The sequence below is a fragment of the Bos grunniens genome, chromosome 9 (assembly GCF_055505025.1).
Source record: "Bos grunniens cultivar Pamir isolate PY7600 chromosome 9, Bosgru_T2T1.0, whole genome shotgun sequence".
NCBI classification, from domain to species: Eukaryota; Metazoa; Chordata; class Mammalia; order Artiodactyla; family Bovidae; genus Bos; species Bos grunniens.
In genome coordinates this window covers 44,061,419-44,087,208 of record NC_141173.1, presented here as the reverse complement: position 1 = coordinate 44,087,208, position 25,790 = coordinate 44,061,419, and the positions used below count along the sequence as shown (strand labels likewise).

The window sequence follows — 25,790 nt, the reverse complement described above, 5'->3', positions numbered from 1 at the left end:
TGGCTGGAGGACCTCCTTCTCCTGAAGTCTTTGTCTCCATCGCTGACTCAATTCTTATCACACTATGGCTGTGTGAGCGGCATAGATCCTGTCTGTTGCAGTTGTGTATCATGTTGTTTTTCCCATCTTCTTTCTTTGATTAGCCTGTAAACTCTCCTGGCTGAGGCCTGCACCCCCACATCTTTTGCAGCACCCCAACGTCTTAGCACAATGATCTGCACACAGAGGGAACATAATAAATTTTGCAGTGTGATACTGGGTCCCTACTTCAACTGCTGCTGGGTAATCATTATCACTAAACAAATTAGTTATCAGTAAAACAGCCAAGGTTTCCGAGGGAAACATTTGTATTAGGTTGGTGCAAAACTAATTATGGTTTTACACTGTTGAACTTTGCCATTTGATATTGGAATACTTTCCTAAACAAAAGTGGTTGTGTTGTACATCATTTTAATGCACATTTCTTGCTTTATATTTTTTTGCTAATGACTTGTTACTTGCTGTTTATTTTATATTTATTTTAGACTATAGAAATGATGTTAGATAAAAAGCAAACTCAAGTGATATTTTTATTCGAGTTCAAAATAGGTCATAAAGCAGCGGAGACACCTCACAGCATCAACAACGCAGTTGGCTCAGGAACTGCTAATGAATGTACAGTGAAGTGGTGGTTCAAGGAGTTTTGCAAAGTGGTGGTTCAAGACGAGAGCTTGAAGATAAGGAGCATAGTGGGAGGCCATTGGAAGTTGACAGCAACCAATTGAGAGCAATCATCGAAGCTGATCCTCTTACCACTACACAAGAAGTTGCCGAAGAACTCAATGTCGACCATTCTATGGTCCTTTGTCATTTGAAGCAAATTGGAAAGGTGAAAAAACTCCATAAGTGGGTGTCTCATGAGTTGACTGCCAATCAAAAAAAATCACTGTTTTGAAGTGTTGTCTTCTCTTATTTTACACAACAACAGGGAACCATTTCTCAATTAGATTGTGACGTGGGACGAAAAGTGGATTGTATACAACTGGCTGTGACCAGCTCAGAGGTTGGATTGAGAAGCTCCAAAGCATTTCCCAAAGCCAAACTTGAACCCCCAAAAAGTCATGGTCACTGTTTGGTGGTCTCCTGCCCATCTGATCCACTATAGCTTTCTGAATCTTGGCAAAACTATTACATCTGAGAAGTTCGTTCAGGACATCGATTAGGTGAACTGAAAGCTTCAATGCCTGCAGCCGGCATTGGTCAGCAGAATGGGCCCAATTCTTCTGCAAAACAATGCCCAACCCAATGTTTCAAAAACTGAATGAATTGGGCTGCGAGGTTTTGCCTTGTCTGCCGTATTCACCTGACCTCTCACCAACTGACTACCACTTCTTCAAGCATCTTGACAACTTTTTGCAGGCAAAATGCTACCACAACTGGCAGCAGGTAGAAAGTGCTTTCCAAGAGTTCATCGAATCCTGAAGCATGAATTTTTACACTACAGGAATCAGCAAACTTATTTCTCATTGGTAAAAATGTGTTGATTGTAATGGTTCCTATTTTGATTAATAAAGATATGTTTGAGCCTAGTTATAATCTAAAATTCACAGTCTGAAATCACAATTACTTTTGTACCAACCTATTGTTTCTACTGCTGGAAAAAACAACACATGCCACTCTCTTTGCAAAGAGGAATTTCAAAAGAGGAATGTGGTCATGATGCCAAGAGTGGATCTCACCTGAGAGTTCTGATACTTGTAACTCTTGGACATGGAAAGATGAATCAACTTTTGAGTCATGTGGTCCTCTGGGTTCATTTAGCCTAAAGGCGTAAAAGTCAGAGAAGGCGAATCCCATCACACCGGCAACAAGTAAGTGCACATATGGTCTTGGCTGAGGACCTGATAACAAAACTCCTGGGAGCCAAGAACCGCCTCAGCCCCTGAAGCACCCAGGATGGGCTCAGAGATGGCTCAGAGGCTGCCTTGGTCCCTACCAGGCATGGCCCCAGCCAGGTGCCAAGGCTGCTTCTCTATTAACAGTGGCTGATGCTCCTGCTGATGCCCAGAGCCTGCCTGCAGCTCTAAGCCTGTCCAGGAGAGGAAAGTCCTGTCCCTGGCCTCTCTTGGTCCCCTACTCCTGGTGGGCAGCTTCACAAGGCAGCCCAGCGCTGGGGGGAGCTTTTCCAGAAGGAATTCTTTCCCTCCACTTCCAGTCCCCACCTCCCTCTTTTCCACCTGCTACTCTCTCCCCTCACTGCGCCTTTACCAACACCAGCTGTAGCCTTGCCAGGCTCTCCCTACTACAGGGATCTGACACCTGGAGTTTGGAGTCAGACAAACTGTTCTTAAATTTTGACTCCCTCCCCAATCACTTCTCTTTCCTGAACTTCATTTTTGTCATCTGTACAATGTAGGTAATAAGACCTCCCTGTGGCGTTGTGAGGATGAGCAGCAATGTCAATAACACTGATAGCACCTAATGCCCGGGCTTCTGTGTGCCGGTGCTGCGTACACTTCCCTGGAGCCCAGCATGGTGACTGGTCCAGATCAGCTTCCTTCACATCGTCCTTTTCTCCCTCCTACCTTCCAAAGTGGGTGTCTTATGAGCTGACTGCAAATCAAAGTCAAGTAGGGCCTGAAGACATAGCGTCTGGTCCCGAATGGGAGCTTTGTCCTCCCTGCAACGTCTTTCCTTCTTCCACCAGCAGTGTGGGAGCCCTCAGAACTCCCCGACTCTCCACCCACCAGAAAAGGTGATCTCTTCTCTCTCCTGCCCAAGTCCCTGCCCACCAGGGCAGCTCCACTGCATCCCTAGCCAGGTTTCCAAGCTCCACTCCCACATGGGGGTGGCCTCCAGACATGTACCTTGTTCCTGCAGGGAATGCAGTAAGTGTCAGCTAGAGCCAGGCTGGCTCCATGTACTCCTGGAACACAGAGGTGCCCCTGAGAGCCCTTTCCTTCCACCAGGGCACACAGGCATGTCTTCTGTGTCAGGCACACTGCAAAACAGGCCCAGATAACCAGTGCCTTCCCACAAATAACTTCCACCTGCCTCGAGCTCCGGAGAAGACAATGGCATCCCACTCCAGTACTTTTGCCTGGAAAATCCCATGGATGGAGGAACCTGGTGGGCTGCAGTCCATGGGGTCATGAAGAGTCGGACACGACTGAGCGACTTCACTTTCACGTTTCACTTTAATGCATTGGAGAAGGAAATGGCAATCCACTCCAGTGTTCTTGCCTAGAGAATCCCAGGGATGGGGGAGCCTGGTGGGCTGCTGTCCATGGGGTCGCACAGAGTCAGACACGACTGAAGCGACTTAGCAGTAGCAGCAGCAGCCTCAAGCTCCACCCATTCCTCAGTGGCCTTTGTCAGAGCCCTTCGTGAAAAATTCATATCCTATCTTACTCTCCATGCCAATGTAGCCTAAACTTCTTTCCTTGAGGACTGCTGTGTTGGAGTCCTGACTCTTAGCTGAGACAGTCTAATTGTGTGACTTTGACTTCACTGAGACTTAGTTTCCTTCTCTGTAAAATAGACTCTCAGCAACCCCATGGACAGTAGCATGCCAGGCTCCACTGTCCATGGAATACTCCAGGCAAGAATACTGGAGTGGGTTGCCATTTCCTACTCCAAAAATGAATAATAATAACATCTATTCCAGACGGCTGGTGTTAGGATTAAATAGGCGAAACAGAAAGGTCCTAGCATAGTGTTAGCATGCAGTAAAAATTAATTATTTTACTGTAATGGTTTACTTCAGCTAATGGACTCAGATTATTTCCCTTAAGCTCTAGAAATATAAAAGAAAAACTTCAAATTAAGTTGTACTTTGCAACACATGTGTATTAAAGTTCTCACAAGAAAAATACATGGATTTTGGAAGGACCAATAAATCCTGATTGATTATTTTTTCTATTGCTATCATTTCAATGTAGATTTACATAAAGTAGTGTTCCCAAGAACTTTTTAATCCATTAATTAGATACTTTGATAGCCTCAAGGCAGAACTCAAGAAGCTCACCAGCTGCAATTTAGCTATTTGCGTATTTGGATACACTAACATATCTTGGCATACTTGACAATTAATAACATTTCTAATGATGAAGGTCAACTTGTTCATTTTAGAAAATTTAAAAATGAAAAGTATAAAATAAGAAATAAAAATTGTCTGTATACCTACCATCTAGAGACACTCAGTGTTAATACTGATTTATTGCTATCTTGTCAGCTTAAAAATTACACTTATCAAAATAAACCTGTTTTCATTGAATATTCAATAATGAGGATTTCCCATACCATTGTTCTTTTAAAGCACAATCCTTTTTTTTTTTTAAACTTTACAATATTGTATTAGTTTTGCCAAATATTGAAATGAATCCGTCACAGGTATACCTGTGTTCCCCATCCTGAACCCTCCTCCCTCCTCCCTCCCCATACCTTCCCTCTGGGTCGTCCCAGAAAGCACAATCCTTATACTTGTATAATATTCCACAATAAATCTATCACATAATTTATGTAATCATTTCCATGTAGTTGAATACTTAGATTGCTTCTCATTGCTCCCACTTTTAATGTGGACAGATAGATATCTCTGTACATAGATCTGTAAGTGATTCTGATTAGTTCCTGTATTTCCTCAGGTCTCATAACAACCTGTGGGTCAAATAAAATCAAATAACAATTTTGCCCAAATTACAGTAGTTCAGCTTTTCTTCTTTCCTCCCTCTTATCACCCGCTCACCCCCTCAACATAAAGGAAAGAACTGGATACTTGCTACAAAGTATCTGCCAGTTTCTATGGTTCTTATTTATCTCACTTGGTGTGGATAGGGCTTCTCTTGTGGCTCATCTGGTAAATAATCCGCCTGCAATGTGGGAGACCTGAGTTCAATTCCTGGGTTGGGAAGATCCCCTGGAGAAGGGAAAGGCTACCCACTCCAGTATTCTGGCCTGGAGAATTCCATGGACTGTATAGTCCATGGGGTCGCAAAGAGTCAGACATGACTGAGCAACTTTCACTTCACTTCACTGGTGTGGATAGTCACACATTTAGATGAAGAAGTATTAGTATGTTTGATTACAGAGTGCTGCCCCAGAATCACCTAGAGATACATATAATATATGGTACGTGCACCATATGTCCTTACTAAAACCCAAAGTCTGACCCACAGGGTTTCCACGGTAAGTGACAATTCTCAATCTTGCTTTAGTTGGAATAATCGGGTAGGCTTTAAAAAAAAAATATTGATGCCCAGGCCCAGACCTAACTATTTTGATACAATTATTTCTCCCAGTTTTGTTTTTTAATATACCTTTCATTTTGAAACAATTACTGATTCATAGGATGTTGCAAAAATAGTTCAGAAAGATTCTGTGTACCCTCAGTTTTCCTCGGTGGTAATATCTTGAACAAAACCAGGACACTGACATTGCTACAATCCACACATTTCATCAGTTGTACGTGTAAGTGGGTGTGTGCATTTGTGTGAGTGCATATAGTTCTATGCAGTTTTATCCCATGTGTAGATTCAACCACCACAATCAAGATACATATTTCCACAAAGATCCTTGTGCTACCCCACCTCCCTCCTTGCCCCATTCTTAACCTCTGGCCCCATTTATTTGTGAGTCCCAAGGAGATGTGTCACAGAGAAACCTCAGACATGCTTCCCTCCTCCAAGCATGCCTGATGCTGTCACTTCCTACAGGCCCGGTGCTGTCCCTCCTGCCATCACTGTCCCTGGGTCTATGCCCTCTGGCTTCCATGACTTCCCCAAACCTACAAACCTTAGATATGCTGAATGGAGCCATGATATGTGTAGTTTACTCAGGATGATCTCATTAGAAGGACTGATGCTGAAGCTGATGCTCCAATACTTTGGCCACCTAATGAGAAGAACTGACTCATTAGAAAAGACCCTGATGCTGGGAAAGATTGAGGGAAGGAGGAGAAGGGAACGACAGAGGATGAGATGGTTGGATGGCATCACCGACTGAATGGACATGAGTTTGAGCAAGCTTCAGGAGTTGGTGATGGACAGGGAAGCCTGGCGTGCTGCAGTCCATGGGGTTGCAAAGAGTCAGACACAACTGAGTGACTGAACTGATGACTGATCTCTAAGAAATGGAAAGACTGCCCACCCTCCACCTGTGTCACACTTTGCCAGCTGGGTACCAGAGCAGGATTGCCTCTGCCAGAATGATATACCCTCTAAACCTTGTCTTTGCTGTTCCCTTGTCTTTGGAGGTCAGCTCTAATTTCCTAGTGGCTCAGACAGTAAAGAATCTGCCTGTAATGCAGAAGACCTGGGTATGACACCTGGGTCGGGAAGATCCCCTGGAGAAGGGAATGGCAACCCACTCCAGTATTCTTGCTTGGAAAATCTCATGGACAGAGGAGCCTGGTGGGCTACAGTCCATGGGGGTTGCAAAGAGTTGGACACCACAACCAACACTTAACACTTCTAAGACCCAGTGCTGGGCTGGGCAGGCACTGCCCTTCCTCCCTGTGACTCCACCTCTGTCACCCAGGACCCTCTTTTCAAAGCTTCTTCACCACAATGTTCAGATCCCCCAGGTGTAAAGATATACCTGGGGGTTTCACTGCATACAAGTTCATCAGATAGCACCAGGCTAAAATGCAAAATCACTAAGTTAGGCTTGGCTGTGAGCCCCACTCATTTTAGGACAAATTCAACAGCATTAAAAAGAGATAGGGAAAAAAAAAAAAAAGACAGAGAGATAGAAATAACCAACTTAAGCTCAGGAACTATGTCATCAGTTTCAGTTCAGTTCAGTCACTCAGTCGTGTCTGACCCTTTGTGACCCCATGAATTGCAGCATGCCAGGCCTCCTTGTCCATCACCAACTCCCAGAGTTCACCCAAACTCATGTCCATCGAGTCAGTGATGCCATCCAGCCATCTCATCCTCTGTCGTCCCCTTCTCTTCCTGCCCCCAATCCCTCCCAGTATCAGAGTCTTTTCCAATGAGTCAACAGTTCGCATGAGGTTGCCAAAGTATTGGAGTTTCAGCTTTAGCATCAGTCCTTCCAAAGAACACCCAGGACTGATCTCCTTTAGAAGGGACTAGTTGGATCTCCTTGCAGTCCAAGGGACTCTCAAGAGTCTTCTCCAACACCACAGTTCAAAAGCATCAATTCTTCGGCAGTTTAGCACATCAGTAATCTCATTTAAAATATACAGGTTCTACTGAGTGTAGCTTTGGTTTAAAATGTTTGATTGTCTAAAGAAGATTCTCTCTCACTCCCCTCCCATCTAACATAAGACATATTCATGATAATTAACTGTATACTTCAGTATTTAAGTTATAGAATGGCAACAGGGGAGTGTGACTTTGCTAGGACAGGAATTAACATCACCCAAGTGACATATGAGGCACTCTGAACCTCTTTACAGGAGAGAGTAGCATGTTTTAGGTGATACAAGAATAACTGCCTCATGTGAGGCAAAAACAATGTTGCTATTGTCTTTATTTGGAAGTTAAACAGGAGTTGAAAACAAAAAAAAAGGGTATGAGAAAGCCAGGTTGACAAAGCATAGACTGTAGTGGCTTTGTACCTTGTGAACTGAGCTGAAATGGAACTATGTTTCCAAGAATTCCCTTCCCGGTAGGGTTCCAGGTTTGCATTGGCCACAGGCGATGTTTTGCTTCAGATCTGGAAGGCAGGAGTGAAGGAGCAGCCATGTTCTCACTTCCTGGAGGAACCTGCAGAGCCGCTGGTGAACATTGTCACCTGACCTGATGGCTTGGCTTGCTAGTGAGAGGCAACACCCAGACCATGTTTCCTCCAGCTCCTGCTAGATCTCCCCTGTCCATTTCCCTAAGGCCTGGGCCAGATGTGAGTGCAGTTTTGTCACAAAGGGCAGCAGCTTCTCCTGCAGGTCCCCTCGTAAGGAAGGTTGAGGGTAGTGAGAGACAGATGGAGGTCCCAGTATGTCTCTGCTCTCTCTGTCTGTCCTGTGCTTATCCACTTCTCAACTGTCCATCTGGCGGACCACAGCGACTTCAGGCTCAACCCTGGACGCTGGGCCAAAGATACTCACAGGCAGCTCCCTCGCCTCATCCAAGCGTAAAAATAGGCCCCTATTCTGTACCCTTCAGTGCTTCTGCATCTTTAATCAACCCTGACTAACACAGAATTACGTATCGATTACCTCTCAGAGAAGAGATAACTGACAGAACTTGAAATTTGTTGATTAAACAGAAGATCAAGTGTTAACTGTGTATTGATTGCAGTTGTGGAAAATGAGCAAGAAATAAAAACACCCTCTGGAGATGCATGAAAATACATATTTTCTATCCTAAGCAAGAAACCCTGTGTGACACTGGGCCCTTCTTTGACACTCAAATACCCTGCCTGTTCCTCAGACAGGAAGCATCTTTACAGGTACTCAATCGTTCATTTACTTGACAAGGTACATACTGTTTACCTCTCACGGATGTCTGCCCCAGTGCTATGCCCCACCTGGACTCAAAGATGTACAGGCTATGGTTCAAAACATTTTGGCGGAGAATGAATGAATGTATATACATGACTGAGTCCCTTCCCTGTACACGTGGAGCTACCACAACATTTTTGATCAGCTATGCTGTTCTTAGTTGCTCAACCATGTCTGACTCTTTGTAACCCCATGGACTGCAGCCCACTAGGCTCCTCTGTCCATGGGGATTCTCCAGGCAAGAATACTGGAGTGGCTTGCCATGCTCTCCTTCAGGGGATCTTCCCAACCCAGGGATTGATCCCAGGTCTCCCACAGTACAGGCAGGTTCTTTACCAGCTGAGCTACCAGGGAAGCCCCTAATCAGCTATACAAATACAAAATGCAAAATAAAAGTTTAAAAATAAAAAGTTTGCTTATAATTCTCCTTTCTCCCACATTAGCCTTGACCCCTATCTTCTTTCACTTTAATTTTGTCTCTCAAACTGGAGGCCCTGACTCAGATCCCTGCCTTAGGACCCCTAGGTGTCACATTCATCTGTGCACCCTGGTATCTGGACCTCAATCTGCCTATGGACTCTGGCTTGACTTGGTTCTGTAGACCCTGGCACCTCTGTGGATCTTGGCAGGAACCCACAGCCCCAGCTCCTAGCAAAGTCAGCTTCTACTTTAGATGATTTGGATGGTGTTTCCCAGTGGGCCCCGAATGCAGGGCCCAGTATCCTGAAAGTGGAGTTAAGCCACATACAGAAACATAATGTAAGCATCTAAAGAGTTTTGCAGAAAGCACACTCCACTCCATCCAACCCAAGGTAATCAAGAAAGTCCTCTTGGGTTAGGTGACCTTTGCAGGACTGGTACAAATTTAGCATAACAACAGCTATATTTCATGCTCCAGGAGATGAGCTTGGAAGGTAGGACAGGAAAAAAATGCTTTGGATAACAGGGGAAGACGGAGAATTAGAGCATGAGGCCTTGTGTGGATAAAAATCAGTTAAATGATTAAACTGGTGTAGAGAAAAAGATAGTGAATAAAGATGAACTCCAATTTTCTGTTCTAAAAAGGACCAAGGAAACTCTAGCCACCAAAAATAAGCTTTTAATTTGTTGATCACTTAAAACTTGTCTTTCACAAACTTCTTCCTGGGGGTAACAAACACCTGAACAGTGAAAAAGAGGAAAAACCAGATAAATATAAAATATTAGTCTATGGTCTCCAGATTAACAGTGCACTATTTCATAAGGGTGAGAGACAAGTACCAACTCTGAAACTTTGGGCAGTTCAGGGAAGCACACACTTCTCCTGGACCCTGTGATTGCTCTTGACAGGCTGAACTGGTAAACGTGACCTAAGAATGCATTTTTGAACCTGATAAAGCATATAAACAACTTCTCTAGTAAAATATATAGGATAAAAAAATTACCGAAGATATTTCTGTTATAAATAAACACAGTACCACATCTTTCAGACAGTTTACGACAGCAGAAATTTTTCTAATAATTTTTTTTTAATTGCAAGGACATCAGAAGAATCATTGTTTCCTCTCTATTTAATAAACTCTGATTAGAAAGTTTCTTACCAGGGATTCCCTGGCTGTCCAGTTGTTAGGATTCCATGCTTCCAATGCAGGGGGGCCAGGTTCAATCCCTGGATGAACCCACAAGCCATGCCTGGCAACCAAAATAAAATTTCTTTTTTAAAAAAGAAAATTTCTCATCTATGGTAATAACACAGGTCTTCTCAGATTCATCAGATTAGTTAAAGTAGAGATGAACTATGTCAACACTTACTGTAGACCCATTCAAAGGATTGTGACCAATCTCAGGATATCCAAATCATGAAGCTGTGTGATCATAATATTGTGCCTCTGAATTGGAGCTAAGTGTAGAAAACCTTTAGAAAAGGAGGAAACACCAGAATATTTTTCATGGATAACCTGTATAGAACTGGAATCCACATGGCTGAGTCTCAGAGTTGTGTGGCGGTCAAAGAACTATAGTTCACTGCTAAGTCGCTTCAATCGTGTCCGACTCTGTGCGACCCCAGAGACGGCAGCCCACCAGGCTCCCCCGTCCCTGGGATTCTCCAGGCAAGAACACTGGAGTGGGTTGCCATTTCCTTCTCCAATGCATGAAAGTGAAAAGTGAAAGTGAAGTCGCTCAGTCACTCTTCACGACCCCATGGACTGCAGCCCACCAGGCTCCCCCACCCATGGGATTTTCCAGGCAAGAGTACTGGAGTGGGATGCCATTGCCTTCTCCAGAGATGATCATATTCAGTTCAGTAAGCCAGACAAAGATAAACATCATATGATATCATTTATATGTAGAATCTAAAACAAAACAAATAAAAACAAAGGAACTTATTCACAAAACAGAAATAGACCCACAGACACAGAAAACAAACTTATAGTTCCTAAAGGAGAAAGGAGGGCAGGGATAAATTAGTTCAGGATCAATATCTATATATAAAAGTAGATAATCAACAAGGATCTACTATATAGCACAGGGAAGTCTACTCAGTACTTTGTAATAATCTGTTAGGAAAAAGAATCTGAAAAAGAAATGTGGGTTGCCGTTTCCTTCTCCAGGAAAAGGAAATAGATATATATTATATATGTATAACTGAATCACTGTGCTATACATCTGAAACTAACACAACACTGCAAATCAACTACACTTCAATAAACAATCCTTTTTTTATATAACAGAAAAAACCACTTCATCTCAACACATTGGTTTGTTGCTGGTGATGACGTGGAACAGACACTCTAAGACACTGCTGATGGCTGTGTTTGTTAGCACAACTTTTTTGGGAAGCAATTTGCAATATGTATCAAGAGTTATTAGCATATTCACACTCTGAGCCTGTAATTCAACTTGTAGAAACTAAAGAAAAATTTAAAACACAGAAAATGGTTTATAATGGTATATATTATGGATTCATTAATACCATTAAAATTATAAACAAATAGAAATATGATTAATATATTTTGGTAATCTCCTGAATGAAAAATTACCCCTTCATTAAAATGTGTTTTTAAAAAAAGAAAGAAAGAAAGGAATATAGTCCAGCACAAAAAGAAATTTCAAAGACTCACATTCTTTAGCTGAGGTTCTTGAAAACCATGAAGGTGCACAGCAACATTTATGAATTCTCCTTTCTTCTCTGCCCATTTCCACTCATAGCTGCTGCATTTTTTCTGAAGCATCTCTCTCCACAATTTCCTCATGCTTTTGTCCCAGCCCAACCCCACACTTGTCTTTTCTTTCTTTCTCTCCTTTTCTATCTCTTGATTGTGTACATTAATTAATACAGCCCCTCTCCCAGAAATTAAAAACAGAATATAATCACTCCCTCTTTAGGGGGGTATGGGGGTGTAGAAATTGGGCAGGCCAAGATAGCATTATTTTTTGTAATCTGGGAAAGCGGGGGGGAAGGCTGGAGATATTCCCACATAATAATGTTTATCCTAGTGAACACCCTCCCTGCTAGAGAGAGATAAGAGAACTTCATTTATACTGAGATCAGGGTGGGGAATCCAATTCAGAGACAGAAATGAAACCAGGGCCACACATTCATGAAAAGCACACTTTTCAACCATCTTTGTTGGTTGATGCATTATTTCTTTATTGTAAGAGAGTAAAGTTTAAGATACTAAATAGCTCATGATTTTAAAATCATGAGGAGGCAACATAAAACCTGACTTAATGTAACAAATAAAAATAACAACAATAAATTAGGCATGCTGATACATTTCCAATTATCTCTCTTACCTTTAACAGTGTGAATAACAGAGACCTAATATTAGATCATTGGAAGGGTGTGGGGTCAGATAAAAAGCAAGGTTCTTCCTCACATAAAGGCTACCTCCTAACTCCAGCATGAGAAAACATCACAGAATTCACCCCTCATAAATCTCAGGCACTACGTCAGCCCTTAGAGCCACACCAGTGTTCCAATGTCTGTGAAGCCAGTTTTATCATTTATTAAAGCAAAATTCAATTATTGTATATATATTTCAGGGCTGGATTTTACCTCCCTGACCAAGTCGGGGCTGGGGTGGGGGTGGAGCCCTTGAGCAAGGAGGGTTGCTGAGCTCCACTGCAGGAGCATGGAATCTGGCAGAGAAGAGAGGCCTGGGAGGGAGCTGGGGGTTGGAGCTCCTGCAGATTACTCGAAGCCAAAAAGGTGTGGAGAGAAAGAACAGCAGGAACCTGACAGCCTGAAGCACATTTCTGGTGTGTGTCCAGGCAACCTGCTTTATCTGAGTTTTGGTAAAGTCCTCTCATACACAGAATTCAAGCATCCCTCTGTGACCTGCTTAAACCAGGACAAGGTGCGCAGCCTATAGGAGCAAACAAGATGCCCCTCTCAACCTACCCCTAAAACAACTCAGCACAGCACTGCGCTTCAAGGACCCATAGCTCTGCCATGCAAACAAATTAATGAGCCCTGCAGCCCACAGTCAGTGACTTTACCCTCAAACCAACAAGGAATTCACCCTGGCAGGAAAATGCTGATCATATACACTACAGGTTTAGTCTGTAAACATATCTAAACAATAGAAACATTTATTTCTCACAGTCCTAGAAGCTAGAAGTTCAAGATCAAGATGCCAGCATGATCGGGTTCTGATGAAAACCTCTCTTCTTGCTCACGGCCACCTTCTTCCCGTGTCTCACCATGGTGACGAAGAGAGAGAAAACAGAAAGCTCTCTCGTGTCTCTTCTTACATGTGCACTAATTGCATTCATGAGGGCTCCACCCTCATGACCTAAACACCCTACAAATGTCCTACCTCCGAATATCATTACACTGGAGTTAGGATTTTAGCACATGGATTTGGGGGGTACACAAACATTTGGTCCATACACATACACACATATGTGCACGCGTGCACACACACAATTAATAGGCACAGGACTCCAAAATCACATAGCATGAATTCTCTTAACAGTCAACAACATTCTCTGATCATCTGTCGAAGCAGAGTTCTGCATTAAGGTCAAGAGTTTTGGGGGTTTAATTATAGGATACTGCACTTTGTTACGAAGAAGGCAATGGCACCCCACTCCAGTACTCTTGCCTGGAAAATCCCATGGACGGAGGAGCCTGGTGGGCTGCAGTCCATGGGGTCGCTAAGAGTCGGAGAAGACTGAGCGACTTCACTTTCACTTTTCACTTTCATGCACTGGAGAAGGAAATGGCAACCCACTCCAGTGTTCTTGCCTGGAAAATCCCATGGACAGAGGAGCCTGGTAGGCTGCAGTCCATGGGGTTGCTAGGAGTCAGACACGACTGAAGCGACTTAGCAGCAGCAGCAGCAGCAGCACTTTGTTAAAGAATAAAGGCAGCCGCAATGATACTACTATTTATTTACTTGAGGAAGTTACTTGCCTGCTCAGAGGCTCAGTTTCCTCATTTGAAAATTTGGGGATGATAAAACCCACCTTATAGAAGTTGCATGAATACTTAAATGAATGAATGACTCTATGAAAAGCAGCTGGTCAGAAGTAGTAACAAGCAACAGAATTTAGAAAAAGGATTTGTTTGGCTCTTAACAGAGTTCTCCAAAGGGGAAAAAATGAGGTTGATGAGAAAGGCGGTTACTGGTTGATAAGGAGGCATTGAGAACTGCCTGCCTGCCACGTTTGATTTTGAAATCTCAGGCTCTTCGAAGCTTCTATAAGGGGACAAGTAGTCACAATGCTATAGCTTGTAGCGGATTGCAAAGATGCTTGTAAAACACTCAAAGCCTATTAAAAATTCCCAGCAGATCTCTTCTCCCAGATCCTTCGCCACTCCCCACCAATGAGCCGGTATACATTCAAGGGAAACAAAGAAGCAATTCTAAAGCACAAAGGAGCTGCCCAACTATTCCAGGAGTTTCCCCAGGCAGGGGAAATGTGCGTCCTGACATGCTTGGCTGGAACTGATTGGGAACCAGACTGTGTTCACTGAGCAAGTTGAGAAAGATTTGCCTCAAGCTTCGGCACATTATGATGTCATCTTTTGGCATTTTAAATATTCAAGTGTGTATCCTGAAAAGCCTCTTGCTTTCATTTCTTGTTTAGGTTGAATAAAATAGGCCTGCTTCCAGCTTGTGCTAATTTAAACTCTTAAGGCGAGCTTAGTTGCTCAGTCGTGCCCGACTCTTTGGAACCCTTTGGACTGTAGCAAGCCAGGTTCCTCTGTCCATGGGATTTTTAGGGAAAGAATACTGGAGTGGGTTGCTATTTCCTTTCTCCAGGGGATCTTCCTGACCCAAAGATCGAACCCACGTCTCCTGTGTCTCCTGTGATTGCAGGCAGATTCTTTACCTGCTGAGCCACTGGGGAAACCCAAAGCTCTTAAGGAGCCGGGTCTTATCTAACCCATTTGAGAAAAACAGTTCTGGTCTGACGGCAAGAAAGAACTGAAGTGGAAGACTGCACACTGGGTTCTGGGTCACTGCCTCGTGTGACCAGAAACGACCCAGGGACACGTTCCAGCCTCATTTCCTCGCCGGTAAGATGGACTAAGACATCTTTACGGTTCCGTTCAGCTCTGAGAGTGCACGACTTGAGGACAAACGAACCAGATAGCTAAAGGCTTGACTGTCACTTGTGGTTTCTGCTCCTTGAAAGGAGTGGGGATTAGCTGCCATTTAGACACAGGAATGCAGTGCTTTGATTATTTGGGTGTCTGTTTTCACAGGCATTGAAGCTGAACCCACTGCCAGCTTTAAGACCTGACCGGACCTCTCCTCTCCTTTGGAACTAAGCAGGCTGGGCTGATATGTGACACCATAGAGGTGTGGCCCCCACCAGCCCCATTAGATTAAACCCCACCTTGTTGCTTACTTGGTGTGTGGCCTTGGTTAACCACAAACCCGCCTAAACGCCCCACTGGCAAGCCCGCTGAATACTGTTGCTTCTTACCCAGCCTCTTAGGGATATGATTAGAAGACTGACTTATAATGTCAAGATGTTACTTTCCTAAAGCCCTGGTTGTAACTCCATGCAAGATGACTGTCTTAGCCACTTCATTCCTAGATGAGACTGAACTCACCCGGGGTCCTTGGGGTGCACGGAATAAAGAATGGTGAGTGAAACTAAAGCTTTTTTAGCAGTTAACTTAGGTTCTCTGAGCAGGTGGCAAAGGAAGAAAGTTTCGGCTTTACTTAAAAGGGCAATTAAAGTTCAGGAAGGGAAGGAAGTGTTGTTCTCCTTAATTTTTCACACTTTCCATGACCCCAACCTCCATCCCACAAATAGCCCAGGGTCCCGTTTGCTGCCAGCAGAAGTATATGGATACCTCTGGAAAGCTATGAATGATTTACAAGCTGGGTCAATAATTAAGTTGCTGGGGAATGTGTACAAGACATAACAAACCTTAACTCCTTAAATTCCAGGAGAAATGCTCCCAGGGTTGCCAAGAGAATAATGGTTGGGAACAGAACAAAATCCACGCAGATGTGAAATGTTTTGAAGTGATAAAATATGTCAGTCTGTTATTTAGGACCCGAACTCGCAACTTCTGTCTCAGATCTGCTCAGGGAGCCTGGGTGAGCTTGAGTGGACCTTTTCCTGGATCCAGCTGGAGCTCGCTCAAGGCCCTCCATCAATGAAGGTTTTTAATCACAGCAGAGCTAGATCATTCCCAAGGGAAAATCACCCCCATATACGTTTGAGGGAAGAGAGTCTGTTCTAGATCTGTGTCATGGACAGATGAGCCTGGTGGGCTACAGTCCATGGGATTGCAAAGAGTTGGACTGACTGAATGACTAACACATCTCTGCCTGATCCATGGAAGGTACAGCCCATCACCCACTCTGAAGAAGGGGTCAAGGAGAAAACCCCCAAAAGTGTCAGCAACAGAAGCCTGTGCATAGCGCAGAAAAGTTCAGAGAAGTCAGCCTCTCAGGCGGGGCAGGGCTGGATCCCAGCCTCGAGTGATGTGTGGATGAAGGACAGGACACTACAGGGTCAGACAAGAGCTTCTTTCATACAATCATCCAGCCATAAGCCTATGCTGAGTGCCACCTTCCATGGGCCAGACATGGGGCTGGGTGCTGGGCACACCTGAGTGACAGAGAAGGCCAGTGCTTAATACAGGCTGAGCTGTGTTACCCCTAATTCATATGTTGAAGCCCTAATCCCCAATACCTTAGAAATGACTGGATTTGGGGACAGAACCTTTAAAGAGGCAATTACCTTAAAACGAGGCCACTGGGTAGGTCCTAAGCCAACCTGACTGGCATCCTTATAAGAAGAGGAAACATGGACACACAGGGAGGCGGCAGGGACACAGATGTACGCGGGAAGACCATGTGAGCAGGTGAGCAGGTGCCATCCACAAGCCAAGGAGAGAGACCTCCGGAGAAGCCAAACGTGCCACAACCTTGGTCTGAGACTTCCAGCCACCAGAAGTGTGAAAAAGTACACAGCTGTGAAGGTGCCAGTTTGGGGCACTTTGTTATGGCAGCCCTGGTGGACTAACATGGTGCCCCGCCCTCGCAGGGCCTGAGAGACAGAGACAATAGACACAAACGTACATTACACAATCAGTGCACGAATGACCACTGTGCCAGGTACTAGGAATGAGAGGCGTTTGAAAGCATCCAAATTGGGCAGAGGGAGTCCCAAAGCCTGGCCTCTGAGGAGCAGGGAGCATGGGGAGGAGCTGGACCTGATCAACCACAGTGGGTAGCGGAGAGACAGGCTGACAGCTCTGAAGGCTCGGGAACTTCAGAGCGCAAAGCCCCTTGACACGATCAGAAGGATTCGGGCTCCATCTCCAAGGCAATGTGGAGCTCTTTCAAGTTTTCCAAGCAGAGAAACAGGAGAGTAAGACTTTGGGGAGATTTGTCTTCTGGCATATGCTGAGTGGCTGCCAGCATAGGGAAGGGCCTCCGGGAGGAGGGCTGAACCAAGGTGGAGCAGGAGGTGGGGATGGAGGGGAGAGGCTGCACTCGGAAAGCATTTTGAAGAAGTGGCAGATCTCAGTGATTGATGGAAATCTCTTTTTTAATTATCTTGTTCCTGCAGTGGCCCATCAGTGATGCTACCGATTCAGGAAGGCCCTCTATAAACCCATCTCCAGGGTCAGTGGTTGCCATGGGACAGGCATTGTGCAAGGGACTTAAAGACCAAATAGAGAGTTTACCTGATACTTTCCTTCTCTGCCCCCTCCTCCCCCACCCCCACCAGGCTGTGCACTCCTGAGACCCACAGAGCTTCTCAAATCTGCACAATGGGTCTCATCAGGACAGTGTCTGAAAGGCATTTGATCACCGCTGAAAGTAGTAATACCTGGTTAATGTCCATAAAGCCGTATTGCAGATCTCTTTCTGCGGTCTTCCAGATTCTTGCTGCATTTTCAGCTATTCGCAGTCAAAATAGGATGGCAGTGGAGGGGATGTGGATAAAACAAATTATTGAAATAACTAAACTTCCTATGCTCCCCACCCTAAAGGGACATTCATGTCTGACTGACAGAAGCAGGCCAGCAGTTACTTAGATCTGCTGGAAAGGAGATGAAAAAATGAAACATACTGCGGCTAACATTCCAGAGTGCCTGCTGACAGCCAAAGACCATTAACTTGCAGAAACAGCCAAGCAGAGAAAGCTGTAAGAAAGTGGATCCTGGGCTGTCAAGGGCTGGATGAAGCTTGTGACCGGTGTCAAGGAGATGGGATGCCAAGCCCATGGTCAGGAAACCGTGGTTCTATGAACCAAACTTCACAACTGCAGACAGCTGCCAAGGCCAGTGTTCAAGCACAGACAGGAGAGTGTCAGCCTCATCTGCCATCCATCAGCCTCCAGTGGTTAACTCAGAGGTCAAATTAGAGGCACTGCTCTCTGCAAGACCCGCATATGAAGTACATAGGTAAAAGCTAATACATGTGCATGTGGATAAAGCACAGGGCAAGAGAGTCCAGCAAAAAATCTTGGCAGGACAGCTGTCTCTAAATGCATTCTCAAGGTACTGGGGCGAGGGGGCAGAGGGACTATTTTTAAAGAGCAGATCCTTTAATAAACTATTTGTGCATGGTTGGCAGCATTCATTATTTTGCTATTATTAATACTTCTAAAAATCTCTTAGAACTATGTGACTTTAAGATGTTCCATTTGCCTTGGCGAGAAAAGCTGGTAAATGTTATTTGTAATTTGGTTCTGAAGACTGCCTGCACTAGCACGAGCCAGGAACCTGAGGCAATCAGAGAATCTCAAACCCCAGCCCAGACCTGCTGAACCAGAATCCGCATATAAACAGACCCCTAAAAGCTTTGTGTACACCTTAAAAATGCTAAAAGCACCGCTTTAGAGCAAGTTAGGCAAAGAAGGGCTGAGACAGGTTGATAGCTAAGCACTGGACAGGTTGATAGCTAAGTGCTGGCTGGCTTTAAACAAGAGGTAATGCTGTAGACCCTGGAGGAGGGTGTGGCAACCCACTCCAGTATTCTTGCCTGGAGAATTACATGGACAGTTGAACCTGGCGGGCTATGGTCCATAGGGTCGCTAAGAGTCAGACATGACTGAGTGACTGAGCACGCATGATGCTCTAGCCAGGTCAGTGCCTGCTTCCACTCTCTGGGCAGAACTATTGATAGCAACACCCCCCAGGGCCACAGTGAGAGGTAGAGACAGTCATGAAGAGACAGAGGAAGAAAGCCCTGCTTTGGCTTCTCCACTGAGAGGATAGTAAAGGTGTCCCTCACTCTACATATTGTCATAGGTCATCAGCCTTAAACCACAGAAGACCAAGGTCCCTAGGAATATACATAGTTCATGCAAGGAAACCTGTTCAGTTCAGTCGCTCAGTCATGTCCAACTCTTTGTGACCCCATGGACTGCAGCACGCCAGGCCTCCCTGTCCATTGCCAACTCCCGGAGTTTACTCAAACTCATGTCCATTGAGTCGGTGATACCATCCAACCTTCTCATCCTCTGTCACCCCCTTCTCCGCCTGCCTTCAATCTTTCCCAGAATCAGGGTCTCTTCCAAGGAGTCAGTTCTTCACATCAGGTGGCCAAAGTATTAGAGTTTCAGTTTCAGCATCAGTCCTTCTAATGAACACCCAGGACTGATGTCCTTTAGGATGGACTGGTTGGATCTCCTTGCAGTCCAAGGGACTCTCAAGAGTCTTCTCCAACACCACAGTTCAAAAGCATCAATTCTTCTGTGCTCAGCTTTCTTTATAGTTCAGCTTTCACATACATGACTACTGGAAAAACCATTGCTTTGACTAGATGGATCTTTTTTGGCAAAGTAATGTCTTTGTTTTTTAATATGCTGTCTAGGTTGGTCGTAGCTTTTCTTCCAAGGAGCAAGCGCCTTTTAATTTCATGGCTGCAGTTACCATCTACAGTGATTTTGGAGTCCCAAAAAATAAAGTCTGTCCCTGTTTCCACTGTTTCCCCATCTATTTCCCATGAAGTGATGGGACTGGATGCCATGATCTTAGTTTTCTGAATGTTGAGCTTTAAGCCAACTTTTTCACTCTTCTCTTTCACTTTCAACAAGAGGCTCTTTAGTTCTTCTTCACTTTCTGCCATAAGGGTGGTGTCATCTGCATATCTGAGGTTATTGATATTTCTCCTGGCAGTCTTGATTCCAGCTCGTGCTTCCTCCAGCCCAGCATTTCTCATGATGTATTCTGCATATAAGTTAAATAAGTACTCATTTCCTGATTTGGAACCAGTCTGTTGTTCCATGTCCAGTTTTAACTGTTGCTTCCTGACCTGCATACAGATTTCTCAAGAGGCAGGTCAGGTGGTCTGGGATTCCCATCTCTTTCAGAATTTTCCAGAGTTTGTTGTGGTCCACATAGTCAAAGGCTTTGGCATAGTCAATAAAGCATAAATAGATGTTTTTCTGGAACTCTCTTGCTTTTTTGATCTCTGGTTCCTCTCCTTTTTCTAAATCCAGATTGAACATCTGGAAGCCTAAGCGACGTAAAAGAAAATAATTTGTTTTTTCAAATAACAAAGGGCAGTGGACCTCTCCTAAAAACTGTGCTTGACGGTAAAAGCCACATAAGTGATTTTTCCTCTTGCTTACTTTTCCAGAGAGGCTATACCAGGATGAACCTTGATAATTGCTTTCAGTCTGGTTGAGCAGTAACTATTCATAGTACCCATATTTCTCACTTGTAAGAACAGTGAGAAAGGGATGCAGTTCATTCAGAGTTGTGCTTGCATCCTGGCTGTTCTAGTTACCACATGACCCTGGACAAGCCTTTTATTTCCTGAAATAGAGATAGTCAACAATAAAATACTAAGTGTTCATGACAACTCATAACTCATTAGTGAGTGGAAGCGTTAGCAGCACAGTTTAGCCTGCCTAATAAAAGTCAATATTATCTCTGTTACAGCTGAGGAGACTAAAGCTTTGAGAAGTATGATCCAATGTACTCCAGCTGGAAAGTGACAGGGCCCCGAACTGGTAGATGCCAGGACTGTCTCTTCCAAGAGCACAGAGGATGGTTAAACCTGATACCACAGTCTCGATGCACGGAAGGCATGCTTTCTCTCCCAGTCCCTTCTACCCTGCCCCGTAACTGATGCTGGCACACTTTAAGGTAAAACTACAAGGGAACCAGGTTTACAAAGGGGCTCATCGACAATTTCTGCTAGGAGAGTAATCAATACTCACACTGTTTATCTCACTACGCTTCTGACTGCAAAAGTCATTATTGATGTTTTAAATCGTGACCTGTTCAATCTTGGCTCTCCTTTGCTTCTGAATCATTTGATTCTTCACTCCGGAAAACTCTAACTCTTCATGTCAACAAGAAAAATCTCAGAACAAGATGGTAAAACAAACATCCTATTGACTCTCAGACTATAAAAAATAAACTACTCCCTCTTTGTCCCCACTCCTTCCCCCTCCTCCCAGGTGGGTTTTGTTTGTTTGTTTGTTTGTTTGTTTTTCTTTTAGAGCAAATGAAACTTAGCTTTGAGCTCCCTCCCAGGCTGGAGAGTAAGTATACCCTTAGCTTGAGCGAAACAGAGAAGGTTGAAACTGGAAGATTGAATAGACTTGAATTAAAACAACTTTCTCTCAAACAATAGCATTTAAGAGAATTCAGCAAAGGTTAGGCATGCTGAGAATGCAGTATTTCCTGGTATCATCTGATTAGCTTTTAAGATAATTAGTGGAGATTAGAGTATTACTTGAGCAACAACCACATTCCTGGAGAGACACAGGAAGGGGAGGGGGGTTGCTGAAAATCCTGAGCAGTAGCCCTACTGGTGCCGGGAGCCAGCGTGAGGAACTCCGCCCATGGCAAAGGTCATGAGGAAGGAGGCTCAGCATACACAAAGGCGGGATCAAGCCTCAGGAGTCCCCCTGGAAATTCTCGAGCATCTACCCCCAAAACCAGAGTCTGCCTACTTTACTGCTTTGTGCTCTCACCTACACCTTTGACTTTACGGGGGGCTGTCCCCCACTACCTCTCTCTGAAAAAAGAGTTAACTTACAGCTCTAGTTAATAAAGTTCCTGGGTGTGATAGTGTTTCAACCTACAAACTCCTTTGGAAGTCCTCTAGTCTGTCTGAATAGGTTTTTCTGGCCACATGTGATTGTTCAGAGCCTCCCAACTGTGAGGGGCATGAGATGTTCTAAACTGTCTAAATACAGATTCCTTTGAGCAGTTAAAATATTGATTAGAAATTGTATTGGTGAAGGGTTTTTCACTTGTTGGGCCAATGTTTGCTGCTAAGTCTCCATATCCCTTACCTGCTGTGTCCCTGGCAGTGTATTGATTAATATAATTGGTGTAAGTAGTAGCTTTAATGTTTGTAACCTTGGACCCTTGAGTTAATTCTTTTTTGTTGTAGCCCACAACACCTTTGCCCTATAGGAATGCAACTTTAGTGCTTTTGGAGGGTGGCGCCTGACTAATCACCTTTAGAGAAAAATAAGTTTTCTGAAGAAAGGGTCTTATAATGTTAACAGGCCTCTGGGCCAGAAGATGATGCAAATCACCTAAACTTTTGCATATGATAAGTGTGCAGGAAGAAACCCTGGCTTACTGCATGACTCTACCCCTTCCCCCATTATCCTCTATGCATAACTTAAGGTATAAAAACTACTTTGGAAAATAAAGTGCGGGCCTTGTTCACCAAAGCTTGGTCTCCCCATGTCGTTCTTTCTCTCACCTTCTGGCTGAATTATTCAGCCTCTTTTCTCCACTAAATTTTCTCACTGAGCTATCCTTATTTAACCACTCTTTATATCTTTAATTAACATTTAAATAAGCTGTTGTTTCCTGATCGCCGAAGCCGTCTCCCCTTTGAAACCCCTGACTCCACCAGGCATACTGGCTCACGGCTTCTTCTGCATCTGTGAATTCTCTCCCTGGCTTTAGCGACAAGTCGGTGACCGCAGGGGCAAGACTTTGATGTGTGTGTTTGGTGGCATTCACACTCCCAGCACTTTGCATGCATTATCCTTAGCTATTCATCACATCACTTTTCTGGGGGAACTATTTGCCATCCCCATCTCAAGAAGAAGGAAATAGCTGCATGCACACTCATAGTCCTCATAACAATCCTTTGTGGCACCTATTATCATTCCCATTTTGCAGATGAGGCAAGTGAGGTCTACACGAATTTAGTAACTTTCCCCATATAATCTAGTAAGTATTGAAGCTGGAATTAAACTCAACTCTCTGACTCCAGAGCCTGAGCCACAACAAGAAGTAGCATTTCTGCCTTATCTTGCTTCCCTGTTTTACATCTACATTTCCACAACTGCAAGATAACAGAGACAAAAAATCATTACAACAAAAATGTCATGAATGTTCCCAATAACCAACGGGCCTCTTTTTTTTTTTTTTTTTTTTACCATCTGGCTGGCCAAGCAGCCAAGCAGGTGCTGCCAGAATAGATATTCAACCAACTCTGGTTTCTTTCTCAATATGAACTACTTCTGAGTAATGGTCATAGTTTTTCTTTTTTTGACTGCACAGAATGCAGGATATTAGATCACCAACCACGGATAGAACTCATGCCCCCTTCAGTGGAGGCACAGGGTTCTTAACCACTGGACTGCCAAGGAAGTCCCTGTAGTGTTTCATTTTTGAAAAATCTCTCCCAGAATTGCCACATTCTAAGAAGGAAAAAAAAAAAGGCAATTGCTGATACTTCGTGTGGGCTATGTTAGCACACAGACTGCCACACAACTCCTCCCACACTTCAACAGCCATCATTCATCAATCACACTACTCTTCCCTAGTAAGGCTGAAAGGAGCTTCAGAACTCTTCTCAACACAAAGCTTTAGACAACTATTAATACTGGCAATCAACTAGAGTTGGCACACAGGCTGACACCTATTTGTTCTTTCTCGTCTAAGTATGTGGCTGGATACTTTACCACAGTCCTTGTTAAACTACGCGGTTTCAGATGCAAGCTTGCACAGAGAAAGCAAAAGTCATCATAACACAAAAATATTCGCTAAGGGAACCGACCACTCTTCTATGTCAGACCTGCTCAGCCATCCCTACACAAGTCAGTTTCCCAGAAGTAAGGATGTTATGCTCTTTGTAGACTGCTTTGCAAGGATGTATTCAAAAATGCAAAGAGATGGCAAATGTTAGGAAATAGAAACTTTCTGTGAAGTGGGAGAAAGTGATATTGGCAAACTGCTCAAATCAGACACATGAAGCCATCGACGAACGAGAATCTGGAAAAACTATACCAGCTAACAAATGAAAAAAGAGAAAATCTGAGGGTGATGACAAGACAGGTGCTTCAAAAGGGATCATTTAAATATCAAAAGGTTGGGCGGAAGCTCTTGGGAAAAACACGTAAAGCCTTGGAATATTTTTGCAAAAACAAGTGACCTTGTTTATGCATGTACTATGAAATCCAAACATAAAATGGAGGATTGTGTCAAAACCCTGCACAAGTTTGTCAAAAACCAATTATGCTGAGAAAAAAATCAATACTAGTCACTGAATTCTCAATGAAGTATTTTTGGTGGATAATTCTATACAAAAGGAATCAGATCCAGTCTCACCATTCATATTAATTTGGAATTTAATATGGAGCTTAGAGTTAGCTGGGGGGAATTTGTGGTTGTTGTTTTGTTTAAAAAGAAAAAAACCCTTAGGCCAAACCTTTTTACAAATGAATTGACTAAAGATCACAAAGAGAATCGGTGATTGGCTAAAGCCACACAGCAATCTAGGGCCTGGACTTAGTCCCAGAGACCCTGCAGATCCCCTGATCAGACACTTTCTCAGTCATGTCTCTGACCTGAACTTAAATTCCTCAGTTCCCCAGAGGTGGAATCAGTGGTGAGACTGGGTCTGATTCATTTTGTATAGAATTACCTGCAAATAAAATTTCATCAAGATTTCAAAGAAAGGCACATGTCCCATCTCCCACCCCATCAAATTTTTCACCGGTTATATCTCTCAAGAGATAAAGGGTTTCTGGTTGGTTCCTCTCAGAATCGGTAGGGCAAAGACACAAAGCTCAAAGGGAACCTTCTACACGAAGGCTCCTGGGAAATGTGCTCAGTGGTTAAGGCCATAGACGTTGAGTCTGACCCGGTAGAGTGTGGCTCCACAATGTACCAGCTGGGTGTCCACGAGCAAGTGAACTAATCTCTCTGAGCCTCTGTCAAACCGTTTCTGTAAAGGAGATAATAATAGCCACCTCACAGTGTGTTTGTAAGGCTTAGGTCAGCAAATGCCTGCCGTGTACCCAGAGTAAGATTCAGTCAGAGACAGACTTCATTTCTCCCCTCTCCTTCCTATCCTGTCCTATCTCAGTCTTGGTCTAGACCTTTAGGAGTGCCTCCTCCCCTGTTGTAATGTTGCCAGCTCGAGGCAGAAACCTGCAATGCTGACGGCACGTAAGAGGCAAGAGGCAGAAGGAGCCTGGCTGAGCTCCCGCTGACCGTGCCGCCTGAGTCCATCCTGTCCATAGTGTCATTTAAGGCCAGTGTTTCCTTATTGAATTTCTGTCTGGATGATCTGTCCACTGATGTAAGTACAGTGTCAAAGTCCTCTGCTTTTATTGTGCTACTGTAAACGTTTCCCTTTATGTCTGTTAATATTGTACTTAGGTGCTTGATGTATTTAGGTGCTCCTATGTGGGTGCTACAAGGATATATTGTACAGCAGAGGAAACATAGCCAGTATTTTAATAATAACTATAAATTGAGTACAACCTTTAAACATTGTGAGTACAGCCTTTAAACATCGTCAATCACTATGTCATATACCTGAACATATAATATTGTACATCAACTATACTTCAATTCTTAAAAAAAAAGAATGCTAAGATGTGACTTGGGTTTTTTTTTTTTTTACTTCTAATCTCTCACCAATGAACAGTGGAG

General features: G+C 43.9%; 1 long non-coding RNA gene across 6 annotated transcripts in view; it reads right to left on the bottom strand.

The window, feature by feature from the left end:
* LOC147365893 (uncharacterized) overlaps nt 1-25,790 on the bottom strand; it is a 185,538-nt gene that overhangs the window by 30,381 nt on the left and 129,367 nt on the right. For 2 of the 6 annotated variants that reach the window (XR_015132989.1, XR_015132999.1), the window contains exon 3: nt 10,027-10,117. The exons of 3 other annotated variants lie outside the window; for them this stretch is intronic. This is a non-coding gene — a long non-coding RNA (uncharacterized LOC147365893). Of the gene's footprint in view, nt 1-9,523; nt 9,607-10,026; nt 10,118-25,790 lie in introns of those variants that run through there. One more of the 6 variants, XR_015132990.1, reaches the window with a different exon arrangement.